General features: G+C 38.5%; 1 pseudogene; it reads right to left on the bottom strand.

Moving 5' to 3' along the window:
- Positions 1-901: 901 nt before the first annotated feature.
- On the bottom strand, positions 902-9,788 carry LOC120259969 (annotated as a pseudogene).
- Between the last annotated feature and the right edge of the window lie 9,463 nt (positions 9,789-19,251).

Raw genomic sequence — 19,251 nt, forward strand, 5'->3', positions numbered from 1 at the left:
TCGATAATCTTTTCAAATAAGGTTGCAATCCTAATGCTACTGACACATGTATTCTATGTCATAATAACTCAGAAACAGTAGATCATCTTTTTATTGATTGTTCGTTTTCGGAGAGAATTTGGTCTTTTCCCAAGGTCTGTTAGATGTTGCTACTCTCCCAATCTCTATCTACAACATCTGGACCACTTGGATCACCTCCTTAAATTCTACCTCAAGGATACTCTCGGACCTATGCACTAGAGCCATATTCTGGAACATCTGGCTAGAACGCAACAATCGTATTTCTAACCAAAAATATTCATCCATTACTTCTATACTCAATAAGACAGCTAACATGCTTCTTTCTTGGATTACTGCAGACTCGGTGCCTTTTCAGCAGGAACCATCTGATGCTGCTCAGAAGATCAACCGTTCTCTTAACTTCCTGAGCTCCAGATCCACTGACTCTACAGGAGAAAATGGCGTATATCATAGACCGGGAGTAATTTGCTTCTCTTTTGTTGCTGGACTGGCCTTTGTCTCCAGATGATAGACTTCGTCAGCTCAGCTCGCTATCTTTTCCCTCATCTACATTATTGTTGTTTTTTATTCTAGTTCTATTTACTGTTATTCTCATCCCTGGTGAGGATATCATCTTTTATTATTGTTGTTTGCCAGTTTGGTTTATCTTACTTCTGTACTTTGTTCTCTTTGTTTCTCTCTTTTTTCTAATAAATTTGTGGTTTATCCACTTTATTCAAAAAAAAAACCTGGCTACCCGTGATTTGATACAATTCCAACATGCATAGGCAAAGATGACAACAGAAGACAGCCTTCACAGTAAGTGACATGATCAGGTTAGATGTAACAACCTAGACATACCTTTCAGCATAAATTGCTTTGGTTGGGTGAATAGATAATTTCAATTTGGTTCAAGTTGCTTTCTTTTGGAACAGCAAGATCCAATGTCACATTCAGGTTCATATGTGTACTCCACTCCAATTGAATCGATCCTACACTGCATCAGCTTAGTGGTTGAGTATGCTCCAAAGCGGCCGAGTCCTCTACATTTGATTAGTATTGTGAAGAGGGCTATACATATCAATCAATCCAAATGGTGCAAACTCAAATTTCCCCTCCATAAACCTGAGATGACAGCAGTTCATGTTAAAATGATACAGAGCAGCACGTTTTCTCATTTAACCACTGCAAAAACAAATCATCCTGAAATGACTGAGAAAATTAGGCCATTGCTTATTGTAAAGAATAGGCAAGCCAACAAACCTTGATTGGCGACATAGTAAATATCTCACATTGCAGAGTGTGAAGCGAAACTTCCAGAATGCCATTCTTAGGAATTCTTGAAAGATGTCCTGGAAAGTAGAAAAACTTGGTATGTGAAAATAATAATTTCACTTGGCACTAAAAACATCTGATACCTATTGAGAAAATCACATAATACTTCTGATATTGAGGGAACTCTTTTGGTTCAGGGGTGACGGAAAGAAATCTAATTAAAAAAAGTTTTCAGAGTCTTTATGAATACTTAAAAGGGCTATGAACCCCAGTTAGGCTGCAGAATAATATATTTTAAATTACAACAAGGAAATCAACATTAACATTATTTTAGGAGGCTGTTTGCTCCAAGAATCAGAATCCTTTCTTTGGATAACGGACAAAATATATCATTAATATCACAAAACATAGCAGAAAGTTGGTAGATCTTTCACCTGAGAAAGAAGGAAATTAAACTAATACCTGAATTAAAGGCGAATACTGCAGAATCTCCATTCCAACTTTCACCAGCAAGGTCTTCAAGAAACTCGACTTCTGATGGACTTACATGACTTTAAATGGGTTCTGTGCTGGCTAATGTGGTTGGCTCCCTTAGTGGCTAGTTGCCAGCTCCTTGGCAATTGAAAATCCCAACAACTCCAGTGAACTCATTTAAGTTCCATATCTTCAGCAAACTGTAAGGACCAAGTTTGTGACTTATAAAAGCTTCAGCATCTAGAAGGCTGAAAGTAGGATACATAATTAGTAGTAGACAAACTGACCTCTTGCCATCCATGACAGGGTCCTTAAATAAACAGTCTCGACTGGGACGACCAGCATGCTTAGCTCTGAGAACAAATCCATCAGGCAATACAAGATTCCTTAGAATTTCAAAATTATGTTTCGCTGGCTTTGTCACTGTATCCAAATAGGCAAGAAGGATTATGTGACGATGAGGATAAGAAAGCAATGGCATTCCAATTTAAGTTACCTAACATATACGCCACATCCACCAATAGCCCTGGTTGCACCATGGAACTCAGCTGAGGAATGATAACTCTAGTCATAAACAAATGGACAAGAAAGTCAGTATGCAACTGCAATATGAACAATGGAGATATACTAAAGAAATTGCTCTACAAATGAAGCCTTACATGGAACATATCCCAATCAGGTACCACAATCTCTCCCAAAAGAAAACTGTTGAATGCCACAGATGCTACATGTAAGGTCTGCAAAAAATCTTCTGATGCCCTTGCAACTGCACTCTTCTTGAAGCTGTGGTGATGCAAAAGATGAATTGTTTACTAAACAATGATTAACTAATTAATCCCAGAGAAACATTTAGAAGGGTAAAAGAAATATACCTGTATATGCTGTCAGAATTATGACACATGCAGCAAATTATGCTGTTGTCTGGGAAATTCTTAGCAATAGACTCTTCAAGAGCTTGTTGGTATTTCCTGCTCAATGAAACACGCCCACCATGGCCTAAACCAAGAATTCAATCAAATTTTGTACGTCTATTTTAACTCCATCAGTGCCTTTTTTTGAGAGATAGCCATGCAAATTATTGTAGAATTCATAAATCTTGGTTGGATCCACAAGCCCACCTCCATATTTCTCCAAACTATCTATGGCTATATCCCTAACATTCCCTATGTTTCCTGGAGACTTAACTGGATGCTCAAGTTTAGGGTTATATTTCATCATGTCTTCTGATGTGACAAGGACTCCTCCCCAGTAACCAGCCAATGCATGCCACATGTAAACATGCCCATATTGAATTTTTGTGATATTATAATCGCAATAGCAGCATTAGGTGTATAGTTGACTGGAATAGCTAGACAACATTCTTTCTAGAAACCAAATTTACCTTAGTCCATGTTTCTCTTTGATGGTTTTGATGAAGTGCCCAAGATCGTGGCATGCACTGTCAAAATCATTGTTCTTGAATTTATGGTTTCCCTTTACTTCAACAAGTCTCATCGCAAACCTATGACAAAAAATTAAGTTCATGAGGATTATGCATTACTTGGAGAACACATCAAAGTGACGAAAAGAAAAGGAGAAGGAACGAAGACACAGAGCAGTGTAGGGAACATTTGAACACGGATTCAAGTGTTTCTCAACAATTTATAAACCAAGTTTTTGACATGTATTGTGATGTGACAGTTGCAAACTTGAGATTGCTATTTTTAATTTGTAGCAATCAAATCAGCCCTTTCAGTAATCCTGGCTAACCATTATCTGGAAATATAATTCCATTTGCTCAAAAATGGGAAAAGTGACAGGAAATCTATGGAAATGACAACTAACTGAGTGCCTTCAACATGTGGTTGACCTTTTGATAAGTGCTTGTGTGATATTAATGCGAAGCATTCTTCCTTTATGTTGAGCATTACTCTTCTTGGGTTTTTACACTAATATGCGTGTTTTTATGTTACTTTCGTGCAGGTAGGGTTGTGAGGCCGATTATGAAGGAAAGAAGCCAATGTGGATCATAATGCACCAATTTTGGGGGAAATCTTGCTAAAGTTCAAACGCGAAGACATAGGTCGGGTCTGAGATGCTAGAGTGTGTGCCAACCTCCTCGTATTCGAATTGGCACATCCATTTGGAGGGGCACAAGGGCAGTTGATAAGTGCTTGAGTAGACATATTTTTATATATGTTTTACATGCATTGAGCATCATTTTTACTGTGGTTTATGTCTCATATTGTGTATTTGGTGTTCTTTTATGCATATAGGTTGTGAATGCCTTGAAGAGTAAAAAGGAAGCAAAAATAGGCTATAAAGACACAATGTTGGGAGTTCTTGTTCAATTCAAGGATGAAGACACGAGAGCAGTTCATAAACGTGGAGATGTGTGCCAACTTCCAAGAAGATTCAAGTCAATTTACTATTTGGAAGGGCACAAAGGCAGCCACATCTTCATATTCCTTCTCTTTGTGAAGATTGCAAGACCTCTCAAAGATACGTCGATGAAGAAAAGTTTTATAGCCTACCACATGGACGTGTGCCCGGACATGTGGCCTTAAGAGAAGAGTGTTCGGATCGCGTTTTGTGAAAAGTATTGTAGCAATTTCACTGCAGCAGTACTGTAGCAAAAATACTGTCCACGCGGCCGCGTGGAGATTCCACGCGCCCGCGTGGAGATTTCTGCAGCCCACGCGGCCGCATGGAAAATCCACACGGGCGCGTGAGGGCACGTGACAGACGCGATCTAAGGCCTATAAATAGCCGTTTCGCACTATTCTTTCTCATCTTTGGTGCGGCTCTTGAGGGGTGAGACGGCTAGGGTTTGGAGAGGAGGTCTTTGCGGCTTTGGAGGCGCTTCGTCACCAACTTTGATCGATTCCTCCTCCGTCATAGCATCAAGGAAGCCACCGGTGAACCTAGCTTCGGAGTGGGTCCTTCAAGACGTCGAAGCTCTCCATCAAGGCCATCAGTTCATATATAAGGGGGTTTATTTCTATGGTTTTAATGTACTTTCATTCATTGATGGTGTGTTTTGTATGTTGCTCCATGGAGAGCTAAAACCCTAGAGGGTATTTGGGCTTGTGAACCCTAGGATTCTCATCTTTTGTGGATTTTCTTAGTGTTTCTATTTAATCCGAGTTTGATTAAGTTTTAATCTTGTATTCTCATTGCTTGCTTGTTTAATTAATCCTTGTGGTTGATTGGATTTGCATGATTTGTTACTTTGATGTGAGAGAGGTCTCCATTAGAGTTAGATTTCCAAGATTAAAGAGGGTTGAGAGGGTGAGTCATGAGATAGTGGAGTGTCCCCTCTCCCTTCCGATTGAGTGTATTCTATCTCCGTTCCTTAAGCTCTATGCAACCATATTTGGTGTGAGGCGTGAGATTGAGAGATTTCTCCGCCGGGACCTTGTAGGGGGTTAGGATCCTTCGCCGGGAATTAGGGTTGGATCAATCTTTAGGAATCGGATACAACTCTTGGAATCCCTAGAGTTCTTTGCAGTCATATGTGGTGTGAGGTGTTGAGATTGAGCGATTTCTCCACCGGGACCTCGTAGGGGACTAGTATCGGTGATCGGGAGGCCGGATCCGATTATATTTGGATTTCCACGACTTAACTTACTCATCATAGAAACACTTTGCTTATTCGGTACCTAATACCTGAATCCTAGGGGAAGCATTGCCCGAATACCCCACTTTTACTGATTGAGATCTTCATCCATTTTACCCTTGCATATTTGTCTCCGGTATTCATTTCTTCGCACATTAGATCACCACACCTTTCCATTTATCATTAGGTTAGAAAGCAGAGAAGAAGTTAGTATTAGTAGCCCTGTTCCCTGTGGATTCGACTACCCACTCACCGGGGTAATTATTACTTCGACACCCGTGCACTTGCGGTTTACACGCATATTCGGACGTGTCAGCAGTCACACTCGAGCATTCCGACTTATGCATATAGAACAAGAGCTCCACCAACTTGTCTATCATAGAAGAAGCAAGTGATCCACGACGTGAACGTGTGCCCGTTTGCGTTACCCCGATGAAAGAATGGATTCGGGAAGCTATTCAGGCCGTATACTGTAGCAGGGCACTGTAGCAGACTGTTCACAGCCGGCCGTAAAAATAGAAATTTAGAGAACCCACACGGGCGTGTGGAAATTATCCACGCCCGTGTGGAAATTCCACATGGGCGTGTGAAAGATCTACAAGCCCGTGTGGTCGCCCGATTCCAGCCCTATTTAAAGCCGATTCAGCCCCGATTTCAGCATTCTTTTCTCCATCTTTTCCCCAACTTGAGAGAGGGTTTCGGCTAGGGTTTTGAGAGGTATTTGCTAAGGTTTTGGAGAGATTCTATGGCTCTGACATCGTCATTCCTTAGGAAGAAGGTTGGTAGGGGAGCTTCCGTCGAGGCGTATCCTATACCGGATGAGGGAATCCTTGGACGACGAGTAGAGGACTTTCCGGAAGACCATCGACATGACTATCGAGGGGATTTCTCTATGGATTCATTGCTTTTACATTTTATTTCTTTGATTGTACTTAGCTTCATGGAGAGCTAAACCCCTAGTGGGTACTTGGTTATTTGTGAACCCTAGGATGTATTTGTTTCATTGAATCTCTTTATTATACTTTCAATTAATTGATGTTTGTTGTGAGTTCCAACCTTGAATGCTTGATTGTATGAATATTTCCCTAGAGTGACACTAGGGTTGAGAGTTCTTGTTGGTAACCTTGTGAATGAGTGACACACCACGAGCGTTATACAAAGCTAGGTTGGAGAGGGTTGAGAGGGTGAGTCTAGAGGTACATGAGCGTCCCTTTCCCCTCTGGCGTGATAGATTCTACCTCCGTTCCTCGAGTTCTTTGCGGCCATAATAGAGTGAATGGTCTAAGGGATGACCCTCCGTTGGGGCTTAGTTGCGCGTGCAACGGAGTGAAGCATTGAAGTGATCTTAGTATTTAGGGCTTAATCGTGGTTAGGAACCTTCCACCTGGACCAAAGGGTTAGGTCGATAATTAGGAAGAGATTTATCACTTGGAATCCCTAGAGCTCATTGCAACTCTATTCAAGTGCGAGGTTGAGAGGTTATCTAATTTCTCCTCCGGGACATGTATAGAGTTAGGCATAGTTGACCTTAGATTTGGGACTATGTATTTGAGGATTTCCACGACTCACCATTGCATTGATTAGGAAGCATAATAGAGGGTTCTTGCACTTGAAACGATTGTCCTAGGCGGAGCATTATCCGAGTACCCCATCTTTATCAATTGCCTTACCTCCTCCTTTACTCGTGCTCTCTTACTTGTTGTTTTTACTTTTGAGAATTGAATCATTGTTACACTTATCACTACTGATCTTTCACATAGCTAAGAAGCGGATTAAGTGTTTTTATTCCCTACTCCCTGTGGATTCGATACCCGCTCATCCGGGATTATTACTTCGACAAACCCGTGCACTTGCGGGATATAGGCAAGGGGACCTTGTCACCTTCTATAACAAATTCATTCACTGTTTCCTGCCAGCCATCATCAATGATCAAAAATCTTGCAGGAGTGCCTCCATCGGACAAGCTGTGAACATTTAAAACATATCAAAACACCAAAAGCAGAAAAGTTTTGCAATGAATAAGAATCCAATAGCAATCAATGTAAGATACATTCTGCTGACAAGATGAAAGACCACCATTTCACTGAAAAATAGCATAAACCATTTTATAAAGGGGAAAAAGAAACGTCAACAACAACAAATGAAGTATGGCCTCAAACCTTTGGATACCTTCCATTATGCCTTTACGGTTGACTTGAGTGTAAAATGCATCCCAAGTGCACCAACGAAACCAATCCACGTTTGCAGGGATCTGTCAGACCAATACAGTTATCTCTTTGATATGTTGCACTTTTAGTCTCAACACTACAACATATTGTCTAAAGCAGAATTTATACCTCAAAAATCTTCAATATAGCCCATGTACTTCTTATTTTTGGTCACTTTGGCCCATGTTGATGACATGGCACCCAAGTAGAATCCATCATGCATTTTTTGATATGTTTTAAAATATTTATTAATCACATGGATTTCTAATTGGAATGTATAGATAATGTGACATCCATGTATCATTAACATGCAACACTAGTTGCTATGTCACCAAACTTTCTTATTTAATTGATGATGTGGCATTAAAAATATCGGCATGGCAATGCCACATTAATACAGGATAATATATTCCATGCTGATGTGGCATAAATTTAATGTGAGCCAACAGTAAAGAAGAAAAGTGGGGAAGAACTCAATTGTAGAAATTAAAAATAACATTCATAGTAGGAAGGGCTTGATCATTTGCTAACATGACAACATATGATATATTCCATGCTGATGTGGCATAATTACATCAGCATTTTAATGCCACATCATCATTAAAATAGGGAAAACTATTGACATCGCAAGCAGTGTGTCATGTCAAAGACATGCGAACTTCCACATCACTAATTTAATACCGCATCAATATTTGAATAAGAAAAATCTCTGACATGGCAACCAATACCAAGTGTGAAAGACATGTGAACTATCACATCATTTTTTAAAGCCACATCATCATCTGAATAAAGAAAAAAGTAGTGAGATGGCGCATAGTGCCACGTGTCAATGACACATGACCTACTACATCCTCTATGCATGCCAATTAGAAAATCCACATAATTAAGGAACATTTTACAAAATAAAAAAGCTGCATATTCCACTTGAAAGCCAAGTCCTTTATATAGGACAAAGCGAATAAAAATGACAATAATAAGGGCCATATAGTACAACAACTATATTGTAAAATACCTTATAATACAAAACTAAAAATGCATTTAATTCATCTAATTAAAAGGCAACATGGACAAAGATATACCAGAGATATAGCAAACTAAACCAGTCTAAGTTTAGTTAGAAGTATATAATGTAGCTAATTAAATAATAAATTAAACAAACAAACACATAAAGTTTTGCAAGCAAAGATAGGCATGCGTCCCAAGTACACCAATGAAATCACTACAAATAGCACCCAATTAATAAGAAATGTTCAAATTTTGATGTGTACAAACCAAATTAAATTATTGCAAGCAAGAAGAATTCGTAATTGCACCCACTAAGTAGACAAGAGAAACTCTCTTTTTCAGCTATATACAGACATAAAGTTACAATAAACAGTAACTAAAAAAGGGAAAAAAGAACAATGCTAATGATTTCATCAACAAAACCACTAAACTTACCTTCTTGCTCTCAACATGGCTGAAAGTCAGTTTGTGCTTGGCCAAAATCCTGCATGCAAAGTTCAAATCCATCAATAACATCCAATTTTCACAAAATAATATCAATATAAAATGCCTGGAAAGCTCAGGCACATTTACCTGATAGAATCCCTCATGAGCTCAAAAGGGTTATCACCTGAATTAATGAAAACAGCCTCAGTAAATTTTGAGGTCCTTACATCAGGGTCACCTAAAGTCACCAACAATCAAAACGAAAACAACTAAAAATCATTGTATTTTTTATCATTTCTTCAAATAAGGGCAGCCCATGAAAACAAACCGCTCTCAATACAAAACTACAGCTCGTTGGTTTGATTCCCCTGAAGACTAGCGTGGAAATCACCATCAAGAACTGGCAAGAATAGCACATAAAATGTATTCATTGTAGCCGGAGTTTCCATCTGCTCATTGTCCAAAGCGAACTCCTTCGTCCTTTCCAAAAGCAACAGCTGCATCTCCAATGGCACATTAGAAGCAGAGTTTCCAAAGCGTTGAATCATCCACCAGATCTTGAATCTATACAGACACAACAACTTGTACCCTTTGTTCAACAAACAAGCAAAATGTCGATCAAATGCTCACCAGAATGACTAAAAAGCACGAAACACTCACTGGAGAATGCAGAGAGTCAAGATGTGGCGGGAGCTAGCTTCCGATCCAGCGGCGCCGGCGAAGGTGGCAGAAGAGGAGGAGACGGTGGGTTTAACAGTGATGTTGTTGGATGTGGGTTCTACGGGTCCTACCTGGTCCCACATGTTAGTACACTCAAACCAAATCCCTCTAATTCTTTTAGTCCCACATTGGTTATTTGAGAGAGTTGCTAGTGAACTCTTTGCTATAAATACAAGTCCAAACCATGAACCAAAAATACACTTGCTTACTTCTTCTTTCATATTTTCCTTCTCCCAGGTGTGCTTTTTGCATGCCTGGAACCAGGTGTGCCCTTTGCGTGACTAAAAAACCCAAATATTTTGTTCTCATTTCGTGGTTCTTTGCCTGAACCTTGCGGGTGCGCTTGGGATATCTCGACGCCGAACGTGCTATGCTAGGAGAGTTCTTTCTTCCTGGGTTAGTGTATCCTGCTTTTGGAGTGAGGCCGAAAAATCTTGTACGAGGGAGGCCAATTCAGCGTTAGGGCAGTGATTATGCACGCCTACCCCAGGCTGGAAATTTCTAACTATTATTTTGAATATTGCTGTAGTTTGTGTTTGATTGCATCTTATATTTCTACAGTCTTCATTTGTAGTATTTGCATGCTATACAGTAGTATATTTCCTACAATCTAATGCTAAATTGTTGTCTTATACATAATTTGTTTAGCTGCAAATATATTTCTGTATTTTATAAGCATATTCTGTAATACTGTATTTCCATATATATAATACTATAGAATACTATATTTTAATACGTATAATATATTAGACTATATTTTATACTTAAATTTCTGTATGCCGTATTCATACATATAATATTGTAGCTCATATTTCTGTATGTATATTTCTACATTACTCTATTTCTGCAAGTTGATTACTGTAATTTTTCTCAGCTCCTTTCTTAAACATTAAAACTTGCTTGTATACATTAATAGACCTTGAACCTGATTAGCGTACACTACACACACATGGATGCACAATCTGACACTTCGTGTAAACCTGTCAAGTTTGACGGTAAGGTGAACTTTAGGAGGTGAAAACATCAGGCTGAATTTTAGTTGTACACCTTAGGAGTATCCACAACCCTTACTCTATTCTCTGATTCTAATTCCTATGATCTTGATCTTAGTGGTCTTCACCGATTATCCATCTTGACTGTAGACCAAACCTTTAGCTCCTTAGCTCCTAGTAGAACTCCTGAAGAGATCGATTTCCACTGCCGGCATAGAATTCTTAGCATTCTTTCTGATCGTCTTTCTGACAAATACTTTGATTATAAGACTGCTAAGGATATATGGAGTGCCCTAGAAAAGGAGTATGGCCATGACAATGCTACTAGGATTAGTCACCTGAGCATAGAGTTTGAGAACTACAAGATGGTAGATGGGGTAGAGATGGGAGAACAGATTCACACCTTTCAGGACTACCTTAGTGCCATAGAGAAGTGTGGTACCGTGTACAATGAGAGCCACATTGTGTCCATTCTCCTGAACAAGCTACCACCTTCTTGGTCAAGCTTTGCAAATGGACTTGAACACAAGATTGATTGCTTGGACCTTGTAGTAGTTTATAATACCATCAGAATTGAGGAAACCAACCGAATCTTCTCTAAGGGTGTAGATTCTCACAAGGGCTTGGTTTATCTAGCTGAACATAATGGTAGCCCTAACAGTTCCAAAAGCTCTAGGAATTCCCACTCTTCTGATAGAGGTCACCAGTTTTACCCTAAAGGGAAACCCTTTAAGACCAAGGGCAAGCCAACCCATTCTCATTCTCAAACCTCTCAGCAACCTAAATCTTCTGCTCCTAAACCTTATGAGAAAATTTCTAAACACTGTTTATTTGTGGTAGGACAAACCATGTTGCTCATGATTGCTTCTTCTGCAAGACTGAACCTGTCAGCAAAAATTCCTGTCCACCCAAACCGCAAGTAAATGTGCTTGAGATGGGTGAACCCTCCTCTGGGACTTTCTTTAGGTCTCAAGTGAAGGATGTGTGACTCTTGGAAATGGCCCAGTAGCACACATGTTAGGGAGAGGACGAATTGATTTGAAGATGACATTTGGGAAAGTTCTCACCTTGTTTGACGTTCAACATGTACCCGACATTAGAAAAAATCTAATCAGTGGTTCCCTTTTGATTCAGTCTGGTTATAAGATTATACTTGAGTCAAATCATCTTTTAATCTTCAGAAGTAATCTTTTTGTTGGTAAAGGTTTTGTATCCGGTGGTCTGTTTAAACTCAATGTATATGAACCTTCTGATTTATTTGTTAATGAAAGTTTTGACAATCCTTCTTCTTCTTCTGTTGTTTTAAACATTGAGTCTTATGATCTCTGGCATGGAAGATTGGGTCATGTGAACTTTGGATCCATTAGGAGGTTGACAAACCTTGAACTGATTCCTAGATCCAAGATTGATCAAGGTTCTAAATGTTATATCTGTGTTCAAGCCAAATTACCCAAGAAACCTTTTCCTCGCATTCACCGTAATTCTGAAGTTATTGATTTGATCCACAGTGATATTTGTGATTCTTGTAGGCCTCCTACCAGAGTGGGAAACTGTTATTTCATTCTTTTATCGATGATCATTCCAAATTCTGTTATACCTACCTGATCAAATCCAAAGATGAAGCCCTTAGCAAGTTCATGATTTTCAAAGCCGAAGCTGAGAACCAGCTAGGCAAGACCATTAAGTTTCTTAGATCTGATCGAGGTGGAGAGTATACTTTTAATGCTATGTCCTCATTTTGTGAATAGAATGGGATTGTGCATGAGTTTACTGCTCCTTACACTCTTGAGTCCACTGGGGTTGCTAAAAGAAAAAATAGGACATTGATGGACATGGTAAATGCCATGCTATTAAGTTCTGTTGTACCTGAGAACTTGTGGGGGATTGTTGGATATGGGTCCTGCGGGTCCCACCTGGTCTCACATGTTAGTACACTCAAACCAAATCCCTCTCATTCTTTTAGTCCCACATTGGTTATTTGAGAGAGTTGCTAGTGAACTCTTTGCTATAAATACATGTCCAAACCATGAACCAAAAATACACTTGCTTACTTCTTATCTCATATTCTCCTTCTCCGGAGTGTGCTTTTTGCGTGCTTGGAAAACCCAAATATTTTGTTATCATTCCGTGGTTCTTTGCCTGAACCTTGCGAGTGCGCTTGGGATATCTCGACGTCAAACGGGCTAGGCTACGAGAGTTCTTCCTTCCCGGGTTAGTGTATCCTGCTCTTGGAGTAAGGCCGAAAAATCCTGCACAAGGGAGACCAATTCAGCGTTAGGGCAGTGCTTACGGACACCTATCCCAGGTTGAAAATTTCTAACTATTATTTTAAATTATTGCTGTAGTTTGTGTTTGATTGTATCTTATATTTCTACAGTCTTCATTTGTAGTATTTGCATGCTATACAGTAGTATATTTTCTACAGATGTTGGGTGGCACGGCAGTGAGGACAGGACGACAGCCGACAAGGAGGGCAGCATCGCGAATGTATGGCGTCATTGAGATGGTCATTGATTGGCGGCTAACGTTGCCGGCGACGAAGTGAGATTCGAATCGGGAACACACTAGTGGAACCTAGAGTTTGATGAATCTCGAGAAATAATGCATTCGTTGTTAGCTTTTCTCATGTTGTTAACTTTGTACAGCATGATGTGATTGTTTGAGGAATTCAAACTTTGATGATACAAGCTTGGGAGTAAGCCACAAGGAGATATAAAAAAGTGCTTAACTTACTCTGGAGAAACCTTTTTTCCAAAAGCACTTCTACTAAACTTAAAAAAAACACTTTTTTGAAAAGCTAATTCAAACAATGGCAGAATCACCTTTTACAAGAAAAGACCCAAATATAATTTAGAAAAAATTATTTTTTAGTCCATGAAATTGTTAAAATTTGACATTTTTCAATACTGGCAAGTCTAACCTTTTTGAGTTTATAGAATATTGCGCCCTTCCCATTACTCTTCCTAGTTATATTTTTTGAATATCCCGAAACTAACCTTATGTTTGGAGAGAAATGTGACCTTGATTTTGGAGGGAATTTAACCTCTGAGTCTTATCACGCTATGGTTGCACATACCTTGATGTCTTGTATGAGAAGATTCTCCACTAGTTTCTTCTTATCCTCCTCTTTCACCGACTTCTACTTGTTCTGTTCCTGGTGTTGCATGGCTGAGTTGTTGGAGGAGTTTCTTTAAAAGTTCAACTTAATCTCATTTATCAACTTCATTTTCAATTTCAACTTCTACTTTAACTTCAATTTCAACTTCAACTTCTTCGTTGTTAGACATGCGAAACTTTCCCCCGTAGTGAAGGTTTCTGGTTTGGTGGACACAAACTGAGAAGAACCTTGAGTGAAAGTGGGTTAGTTTGTTGATGATGTGATGTTATGTGAGTTTGTCTTTATTCTTTTTCTTTTTTTTCTATTTTTTTACCTGTTGGCCTTGGATGATGGATGCATTTTATGGTATTGTGAAGTACAAGGAAGGCGGTTGTATTATAGAGTTCTCTGTTTTGTCTGAATGGGAGTTTGTGTTTGATAAAATATGCGCACGTTTGGTCCCTTCATTCTCCTCTAGTAAGGGTAAAGTATTTACTCCCCGACGAGAAGAATATGACGGCTTGTATTAGCTCAAATAGTGATTTCCAAAGAATGTGCAAAATTCACCATGCGTTTAAGAAGAATATAGTTAACACGGTGGTTGAGGTGGTTGATGAAATGGTAGAGCATCCCTCCGGTTTGTCAATGCCGCTATAAGTACCATTCTCCTTTAGATTTTACACTATTTTCATTTTTTAACATTCACTCACTTATTAAAATTAAATTGGGGTTAGTTTCTCATTTTCCCAGTTTAATATGTTGTTGTTTTAGTCATAACCAACTACAAGTGTTTATTAACGACCGTTTATGCTTATATAATGTAACAATTGTTCATTTATGATCGTTTCTACTTATATAAAGTTACTAATTGTTTATTTATGATTGTATTTTTTTACATAACTTAGTAATGGTTTCTTATACTCTTGTAACCAAGGAACCAATATCACAAAGTGTCTCATGTAACCTAAACCCCTTGATGCCAGCGATGCCTTGTGGGGGAGCCATATCACCATCCAATTCTTCACAGAATTATGAGAATGGCATAACTATGGTCAGACAACATTATGAAAATGCAGAAAATTTCAAGGAGCCATTGTATGACTTCGCTATCAAATGTAATTCCAACTTCTGTTTCATAAAAAAATGATAAACAGAGAGTGACCGTCGGTTGTTAATGGCGTATTCATGCATCACATGAAGGTAATCTCCCCACATTTAGAATTAAAATAGTGTGAGATGTTCACATATGTGGAGGGGATATTGGCATTACATCCTACCCCAAAGCTATGAAGAAATGGGTAAGTAAGCATGTGATTCAAAAACTCCATCAACGTCTTCTATATAGGGCTATGGATATACAACGGGATATATGGCTCGACCATGGTGTGCATCTACTATATAAATAATCTTGGATGGGTAAAGAACTTACATGGGGAATCCTTCATGGTTCTGAAGTAGTAAGCCATAATCTCCTAATATGGTATGCAAGTAAGGTGGTTGAAACTAATCTTGTAGTATTGTTATCATTTATAGGGATGGTAACTGATTCAAACGCGTTTTTTTTCTGCTTCCGTGCTTATCTTGATGGTTTCAATTTAAGAAAGGTTGTACACCGATGCTCTTTCTTGACGATCATTTGATGTGAAGATATGGTGGTATCCTCTTAGGCGCAATGGGAAGGACGGTAATTAAGGAATTTCCATTTAGTGTTTACTATTGTAGATAATGAGACATGTAAGAATTGGACATGGTCATTTCAACTTTAGGTGATGCATATATGGTGTTGAGGACTTTGAGCAGATCATTACATTCATATTGGATTTGTCGAAGGGACTTATCAACACTATTGCTAAGGTTTTTCCTTTATCTCCACATGCATACTGTTTGCGACATTTACATGCAAACTTCCTTAAGACCAACAACCGTCTTGGTAAGGTATTAAAAGATGAGTGCTCGAGGTTGAATACTAAGGTTAAGTACGCCTGCACATCCACGGAATATGAAGAAGCTGTGAATGAGCTATCTACCACTTCATCGCAAGTGCATATCTGGTTGTTCCATAAATCAGAAGTAGCACATTGGTCCAATTACCTATTCAGAGGTCAGCGGTGGGGTGAGATGTACCCTAACGTGGCTGAGTCGTTTAATGCTTTGATCAAAGAGGCATGCCACCTCTTTGTATGCAACATGGTTGACTCGATTAGGTGTGTTTATATTGTTTCTTCTAATTCAACCATCATGTTTATGTTTCATACTTAGTGATAGTATTTAAAAGTTACTGATTACTTACCATGTAAAGGTGATTATTTAGCATTATTTCTACTATAAATAGTATGTTCATGCTTATTTAAGGATATATCTCTTTATAATGTCCTAATTCTGTTTATTATACCAAGTTATTGGTATTTTTATGCTTTGTCCATCAATTTGGAGATTATTATACAATTCTTTTGGTTCCTATTCATAAATAGGCTTTAATGTTGATGCGTCACAGGTTCAAACTGATGAACATGATATGTGATCACCATTAGCACTGCCACAAATGGGAGACTCACCTATGTCCGGAGATACACAAAAAGATTGAAGATACAGTGGAAGAAAGTCAGTGTTTGGTTGTAGGTCGTTCTAACGGGGTACAATTTGAAGTGATAGATAATCAAAGCAACCCCATCAACTTACAGGAGAGAATATGCTCTTGCAAATGTTAGGAAGTGTATGGCCTACCGTGTAAACATGCTTGTGCGGCCATCATGTAGACAGATACTAATGTTCACCAGTTCCTTGATGACTATTACATTGTTGGCACATAAAATATTATGTACGGTAACCCAATCTATCCTATCCTAGACCATGACAAGCCAATGGATAATTGCTGAAATCTTCATCTTCGGCAACCTGTAACAAGGAGACATTCAGGGCGGCCAAGGCATCGAAGGATTGAGTTACAAGATTTTGACAAACGAGAGTTACACTGTAGTCGTTGTAATGAAGTTGGCCACAATAGAATTACTTGCAATGAGGTCACATTGCATACTGAATGTTCGGACGCAACTATTTTGATATGAAATGTTCTCTCCTTATTCATTTTGTTATGATATTCGATTTATAGTGACTATTGTGTTAATGTAAAGGTCAACTTACGGGTATAAACAAAGAAATGTGAAACCGATCACAACAATTAATAAATAATTAAAATGAGACAATATATACATAAAATTGATAATATGTATAGGAATTGACAATAAATACAGGAAACTGAGAATATATATAGGAAATTGAGAATATATACAGAAACTTAACAATATACAATGAAAATTGAGAATATATACAGAAATATGAGAATATGTACAGAACATTGACAATATCTAAAGCAAATAGAGAATATATACTGGAATTTGAGAATATATACAGGAAATTGACAATATATAAAGAAAATTGAGATTATGTATAGAAAATTGAGAAACAGTCCATGATATTCATGATTCAAACATTAATGCAAAATACTAAAACGGAATTTCTGATTTTCATCAAACTAGAGATGATAGTATCCTGGAATAGACAATGTAAAGAAAGATTGAAATTTGGGTGGGTTTGATAGCATTAGTCAGATAATCATGAAGTAGATAATTGTATTTCTTTCCAATGCATTTTCAGACCCCTCAGGTGGGTCTGTTGAAGTCTCGGTTATTCCAAATGTGGGTGGTGTAGGGTGATCTAGATGTTATCTTTCTCGGTTTCGAATACCGTGGTCTCAACAAGATCCTTTTCTGGGCCATGGGTGGCACTATCATTATCAGCTGTAAGTTCCTTTATATCATTAGCTGTAGGGTTTTCCTTTTCAAAGTGCTCAGTATCCTCTTTCACAAGTGGGGTGCGTAGTATGCCATTTGCAAATATTCTCATATCATACACAAGTCGATAGAACGGCACATCACTAACTGGCAGCTAAAGTTTCTCACCTTGTAGTATCAATTCCATAAATCGCATTACATAAATAGTGTAATCCAAACTGCCTGCCCTTTGCTAGGGACAATCACACGCATGCACTAGTGGGTATGCATGGTGTCAGTGATGACAAGCTTTATTTTCAATAAATTGATAAAAAGTAAGGGCTACATTTCAGAGAAGAAAATGGAGGTGTAAGTCAAAACAAATAATAGAAACACTGAGAAAATTAATTAAGATTTAGGAGCAACCATTGCAAGCGCATCTTTATCATAAATAGGGCTCATAAGTGAGGAGTAATGACGATATTCCCGCTGTTCTTTATCCAAATATGAGAAGATGGTAGTGCTTGTGCAGTATTATCGGTATAAGGGCAACATCAACAGTTGTGTATTTATCCAAGACGGGGCTAACAATTTATTCAATCTGTTTTCAGAATCAGGTCTCTTCGACATGACAAGTGCCATTGATCTCGTAATCATGGCTGATCGCTTAAACTAGCTGGGGAAGTTTCTCAAAGAATCAACTAATATTAAGACAAATGCGTCAACAACATCATCAAGGACCATATGTTTCCCTTCAACCAAAGCGCGAAGATGGTCACAACTGGTATGGCGGAATTCATTGCTCCAAGCATATGTCTTGCACCAGTTGGGAAAGAAATTAAAAAATCATTAACAATATTTATGAACAAACAAAATGAATACAAATCGTATACCAATCATACTGACCATTTATTCATATAATTGAACAGAAACTGAAATATTTGAAAAGTAACATATTAATTTGATTTAGAGGCTATATAAACAGTGGAAACAACAAAGACCAAAACATTAAGGTAAAAAATTAAACAAATTAAAACTAGAAAACACTTACACAACCATCCGGCAATTGAGGAAGACTGACAGCATCATCTATTGCATCTTGTCTAGCCGTGCAAAACCCTGAGGTCACTTAGTCGAAGGGATGAAATCTGTCACTACATCTGCTAGCTTCTCACTTTCATTTGTATCATCCACTTGGTTAGTGTCTCCATCGGCTGAAGATACCCCACTTTTAAGGGATGTGAGTGACTCTACTGCTCTCCCAATGGCGTCTAATGTGTTAGTGTCAACTACAGTAATCTCAAATGGTGGTTTTGCATAATTCTTTTTCCCTTTCCCAGTGGGGCCAACCTTTTTTACTGGGCTGGGTTTAGGTATGGGATGAGATGTAGCTGAAGCCTTCGCAGCATGGGTGAGGAGCCTGGTACAAAGTGTGTCCTTCATTGGTTCATCGGTATAAGATTTATTGTGTCCTTATTTTGTTGCATTCCTTTTCAACCGTTTACTTTGGGGGGTTGTGAGTTAGTTCCTGATGGGAAGGTTCAATATTGTCCTTCAATTCTGCCTCCACCTCAACCAGCTTCTCCTTTTCACAGTTTCTACTAACTTTTTCCTCAAGTATGCTGACCTTTTCTTTAAGTTCCCTAACTTCATTCAAGACCAAATCAGTTTCTCATCATTATTAACT

The sequence above is a fragment of the Dioscorea cayenensis genome, chromosome 5, assembly GCF_009730915.1.
Source record: "Dioscorea cayenensis subsp. rotundata cultivar TDr96_F1 chromosome 5, TDr96_F1_v2_PseudoChromosome.rev07_lg8_w22 25.fasta, whole genome shotgun sequence".
NCBI classification, from domain to species: domain Eukaryota; kingdom Viridiplantae; phylum Streptophyta; class Magnoliopsida; order Dioscoreales; family Dioscoreaceae; genus Dioscorea; species Dioscorea cayenensis.